Raw genomic sequence first — 6,000 nt, forward strand, 5'->3', positions numbered from 1 at the left:
ATAATAACACTAAAACTTTACTTCCATTTTCACTCTTATTTTCTTGTGAGTGTAGGATGATATTACAGAAGCTAAATAACCTGTGAATTAAAGACGTATCGACAAATATAAACAATGAGTTAATATCTCCCCTGCAGAACTGTACTTTTGTAAATGAACAAGTTTATAGATGTGATTGGATTTGCAGTTTTACTTATGTTCCTCTGATAACAACACTAAGTAATCATCAAAGATCTCCTTATGTGAATGCTTAGCCACAATTACCGTGGCAGCAAATATTACAAGCAATGAATACCTTTTTTTGAATCTGATGGTTTAGCCAGGAACAACAATTTTAAAATTTTCACTAACAATACAAAAGCAATTTGCAATTCACATTTGTCTCTCTTCACTAAACTTTAAAAAATATGGTCGTTTTTGCTATACATGTGATAGATTTGTTATTTTAATTGAATCAGTTTTAAAATTTTCATCAATTTTAATTTCTAAGGCATTAAAAGTCTTGATAGGGACCACCCTCATAAACAGGTACTCTTTAACCATTTTTAAGAGGGTAAGGAGCCAAAAAGTTTTGAGTACCACTGTGCTACAGAGTAATTACTTTAGTTACAAGCAAGATGACCTTGGTCTCTCTGGACATACAAATCTAGAGTTTCGGAGAGGGGGGTTTGAGGATGACCCCAATTCTAACAAAACCAAAGGAATCCCTGCTCTGAGTGCAAAGATGCCTAACTTTCGGAGAAGAATCCAAGCTGACAGTTGAAAAGCCCAGACCACTCTGATGTCCTCAGCTTTCTGGTCTATCACAAGCCATGTCTCCTTTCAGAGGCAGAGGGAAAGCTCTCCATATCCACCCAGGCCCACCCACACTCCTGGTCAGTCTCCTGCCAAGCACACCCAGCTTGGGCTCCCTGTCATCAAGGTCCTCCCTGCCAGTCTCTCTCTTGAAATCCTACCCATACCGAAGACTCAAGGTCCTGAAGGACCCTGAGGCCCCTTTCTCTTGGCCTTCCCTGATCAGTGTCTCCTCCCACCCTCTAGAAGAGAATAAATGAAGCACATCTGATCCATTGGGAGCATGGTTCTACTTAAGCCAGAAGCCCTGGACCAAGTCTAACCTTGTCCTATGAGGTTTGGGTCAAGAGACTCAGAGGCAAGAGCTGAGGACCATTTCCAGGTCCTTTAACACCAGTTCATACACATCCAGGCAGTGCAGCACAATGGCTATAGCACTGGTCTCAGAGGCAGCAAGTCCTGAGTTCAAATCCCATCTCTAACAGATAGTGTTCTGTGTCCTAAGCAAGTGACTTTAGCATTCTAAGATTCTATGTTGCAGAGCAGGTGAAACTATGCATTATTAGAGAGAGTCCATGACAGGGAAATCATAAGTTCCCCTCCAAAAAAAGTATCACATATGAGAAAAACAAGCTATAAATACATTTTTCTTGAATCCTTTGATACTTTACACTACATAATAAAATAAGTGGTTAAAATATTCCCCACTCTCCATTTTCTGAAATAAAGAACTTTTATACAGGACAGGTTGGTAGTGCAATGGATAGATAAGAATTCAAGGCCTGGAGTCAGGAAACCCAACCTCTGACACTAGCTGTGTGACCCTGGATAAATCACTTCCCCCTGTTTACCTCAGTTTCCTCATCTGTAAAATGAGCAGATGGGCCAAAACACTCTGCCAATAAAACCAAATGGGGTCCCAAAGAGTCAGACAGGCCACTCAATAACAAATGCATGCAGCGGGCGCAATCAATCACAGACTTGACATAAGAGCCTGGGCCACAGACCTAGAATAGCACTTTGCACTCTGGGAGATGATCAACGAAAAAAAAATCTGTTGACCGATAGAAAGATGGTTACTGGGCCTATTTGGGGCTTAAAGAAATCCCTAATGCAGGCTTTCCTGAGAAAGTTTATATTTTAAGAGGAATATCCTGTCCCCATCATCAGGCACAGCAACTAGACACCCTGCAGGCAGGTGCTGAGTCTAATTCTGTCCAGAAAGAATTAGGGGAGCTCCTTCAGCCCTCATCCTCACCTCTACCCCAGTATCTCTTTCTGGGACAAAGGGCTCTGTGTTGTTCTTGAGTGATATTTTAACAGGAACGTTGGCACTCTTTTCAGAGGCTACAATCAAATCAAGACACCTCTACTTGCATGTGGCTCTTATTTCAGCTAGTAATAAAAACGACTCTGTGGTCCAGGCTCTTCATGGAAAATTATTCTGCTCTGTCTGTAGTGTGGCGGTAATAGACTCCTCACACTGGGAGAAAGGGCCATCAACCCTCTCCTCTCCTAGTTCTTATGTGGAAAGTTGAAGCTGGTCAAGAAAGGAGCATCCAATTAACCTGATAACTCACATTAAAAACATTTAATAAATAGTGAAAAGATTAATAAGCTCCAAGGAAATTGAAGATAGTATATAAGATGGTATTTTTTTCTTGTACAAAGTATACCTACGCCCGGTTATCATATAAGTGCTAGTTACTGTGGTGATAGTGATGATAATGATGATGATGATAAAACTGAGACCCACAGAAAGGAAATAAAAAGTGAAGTCAAGTCTTTTCTGCCCACTATTCCCCAATCTAATTACCCCAGCTCGAAGCATCAGGTTATCTGGATCTCCTATATGCCACCATCCAGCCCCAATGAGCTCCTGACAAGCTACGTTAACTGGAATCTATAAAAGGTACAGATTTTCTTCTAAGCTTTAGAAAACACATTTAGGGCCCTTGCTTGCTACAGACAAAGCTTGACCTCTCCCACATCAACCCCTACCCCTGATCCAGGATGGCCCATCCATTGATAGAGAGCTGAGAGACAACAGTATCTTTTCTACCAGTACCACTTAAACAGCTAATATTACCCACTTCACTCTGTTCATATATATATACTATTTCTTAGCAGTGACTGCTAAGACTGTAATATCCTTTGGAGAGAGAAACTTCAATATATATACAATTCACCCACAGAAGTGCTCAATAAAAACTTTTTTTAAATTTTGGCTTCCATTTAGACAAGTATAGGCATACCTGAAACAAAAAAAGGAGAGGTTTTCGTGGTAGTATATCCCCTCCCCACCAAAAGAGGTGCATGCTGACTTTCCCGGAGAAGTACCACAGTGCTCTCTGTTTTCTGATTTCCACCAGATCTCCCTCACTCTGTATGTATTACAGATATGTTGCTATCATAGATACAGAGGGGAAGCTAACAAGAGTTAGCACATAATTCTTTCTGGGTCTCCTTTCTTCCCTACATCATTCAAGTCTTCACAAGTTTCTCTGAATCAATAGCAACAAAACGACTTCCTTTTCACAACTGGAGAACTGGTCACTTATTCATCACAAATACAAAACTCTATAAGAAATTAAAAAACTTCCCTGCCCCTCTTCTTCCCATTGAGGACTGCCTGGAAAACCTTAAGAAGCTGTCCATACTCTCTGCTACAGAAAACATTCCTTTCCTTTGGGTCAAGCCTTAAGCTAGTTAATATGCCAGGGCACCCATTCTGCCCAGAGCAACAGTAGCCTCATTATGGGGGGGCCTTCACTCAGTGCCAGAGAACTCCAGGAGAGTTTCAAAATGTGCCTGTTTCACTGGCTACAATACCATTGCTATCACCATTTCACCAGGTGCGAAGTCGCCATTGCAACCTAAGCCTAAAGGTCCCACCCAAGGGCACTTTCCAGACATTCCCAGACTTCAGAGCTCAACACCCAATCCTCTCCTCCTTTTTTCATTCTCTTCTTGAATCCTCCATTAGATCTGGAAGAGTCCTGAAGGCTTGAGAGAACAGAATAAGGCAGAGGAAAGAGCACTGGATTGGAGAACAATCCCAGCTCTCCCACTAACTTCTCAGGTACCGAGCCAAGGCAATTAAATTCCCCGAGGCTAAGCTTCCTCTTTTGTAAAATAAAAGAAATGGATGACAAGAGGTCGCTAACCTAAGTTCCAGGAACTTTTTTTAAAAATATTTTTGGCAACTATTTTGACATAATTTATTTCCTTTTTAGTCCTATATCATTTAATATTTAGAAACATTCTGATATTTTAAACTTTTAAAGTGTCTTAAAACATTTTAAATCATACTGAGAAAGTCAATCTATAGGGTTCACCAGGCTGCCTGATTCCCCCCCCCCCCCCCCCCCCCCGCCCCCAACACACACACTTAAATCCACGGTTCTAAGTGGGCACAAGAACAAGAGACCCTCTGGCTTATCTTGCAGGATGCACAAGGGGGCAACTCAAAACAAAAATAACTGCCGACTGTTCACTCTCCCTTCGGTTTCTAAGACTCGTCCCCGGCCCCTTTGCCCTCCCCCTCCTCTCCTGTCAGTTTCCGTAAGTCTCACTCTCCTGTCGGCATGACAACCCGCCGGTCGGAGCCCTGGGCAGGAAGAAGCTCCGACCCGGACTGTTCCACTTCTCATCCACGCACAAGGCGCGGTGGCTCCAAAACCATACATCTAAGCGCACCATCTTTAAGGCGTGTGGCTCCCCCACAGCCCTCCCCGCCCCCACCTCCTCCCTCCCCACCCCCCGGCCTTCTGCCCAGGGTAAACACTGGGCAAGGTCCTGCAGCACAAGGAGAAGAGAAGACTCGTAACCACCTATTTGTAAATGTTCCCAATATAGTTCTGTCGTGTATATGATAACTAAAATAATAAAAATATTCTCAATAGAAGAAAAAAAAGGGTTCCAGCTCCAGCTCAGGAGGAGGGAAGGTGCGCACAAAACCTTCACCCGCAGCTAAGCGTCTCCCTGAGCAAAGCGTGCCCGCTGCCAGGTCTGAGGGCGGGATGGCACGGGACTGCGCCCGGGCCTGGCGGAGGTGCGGAGGGCATGGCTCGCGGGCGGAGGGCCGCTCCCACCACCAGTGACACAGGAACTTTCTCTCCCGGGAGCCCCTTTCCTCCGGACTAAGCCACCCGGGGTTGGGCTTCTCCCGCTCACCCCCGGCAGGGCGCCCCTCGGAAGGGAGTGAAGGTCGGCGGCTGGGCCTGGACTCAGAGAGCAGAGGGAAAAGCGGGAGAGACAGGGACCCCCGGCACTGCCCCGGCTGCGGGGGGGAGGAGAAAGGACCCGGCTCTCTCAGGCGCGAGCTGGCGGACGCGCGCGGGGCCTCAGGCCCGTTCCGGAGCTGGGCCACCCCGTGACTGCCAGCTGCGTCCCGCTCTCGCGGAGGTTCCCACAGGCGGCCCCGGGAAGGCGGCGAAGGCCGCAGTGGGTCCGGGCCGCGGCGAGGGGATGGATGACAGGGGGGCGGGAAGGGCTCGGAGGCTGCGAAGGCTGGGGCTGCGGCTGTGGCTGCGGCTGCAGCTGTGGCACAGGCTCTTTCCCTCCAGCAGCGCGCGCAGCGAGCGCGGGGGGCTGCAGCCTTACCTGGGATTAGGGAGAGGTCAGCCTCCCTCTGCCTCCCGCGGCCGTGCACCTGCCCCGTGCCCTGTCACCCTCCGCTCAGCACTGTGGGACCAGCACGCGCTCGCGGGTATGTTTACCAACTCTACAGCCGCGCGGCGCGAGACCAGGGGGCGGCCCAGAGCCCCGCCCCTCAGGCCCGCTCCGATTGGCTGCGCCGCTTTCCTCCCTCGGAACGTGGACACGGGCAGCCGCACGCAGGAACTAGGCGAGCTGCGAGCCGCGAGCCGCGAGCCGCTAGTCGTATTTCGTGCCTGGACTCCCTAAGCCCGGGCCAATCAGGAGCGAAAAGGGAGAGATGCGAGACCAATGAGAGGCAACCCTTTGGCCCTCCCCCACGTCCATCACACTCCTCCTCCACGGCCTGTAAACAGTTAGGCGGTTTGCTTGTGCAAGCGTCGGGCCTGCCCGGGAGGGGGGGGGGGGGCGTACTAAGGGCATTTTTCTCGCCCTCTGGGGCATTTGTGGCTGCCATCCTTGCGGGAAATGTTGCAAACGGCCTCAACTCGCCAGGCCTTCCTCATGGCCAGGTCTCAGTGAAGGAGAAGAGAAGAGAATTAAACA

General features: G+C 48.1%; 1 protein-coding gene across 1 annotated transcript in view; it reads right to left on the reverse strand.

Moving 5' to 3' along the window:
* Positions 1-5,686, reverse strand: part of COQ8A (coenzyme Q8A) — a 50,254-nt gene extending 44,568 nt beyond the window's left edge. Inside the window, exon 1 of the mRNA XM_074262597.1 lies at positions 5,401-5,686. The gene's annotated coding sequence lies outside the window, so the exon portion shown is untranslated. The remainder of the gene's footprint in view (positions 1-5,400) is intronic.
* Positions 5,687-6,000: the final 314 nt, after the last annotated feature.

Source organism: Sminthopsis crassicaudata, chromosome 4, assembly GCF_048593235.1.
Source record: "Sminthopsis crassicaudata isolate SCR6 chromosome 4, ASM4859323v1, whole genome shotgun sequence".
NCBI classification, from domain to species: Eukaryota; Metazoa; Chordata; class Mammalia; order Dasyuromorphia; family Dasyuridae; genus Sminthopsis; species Sminthopsis crassicaudata.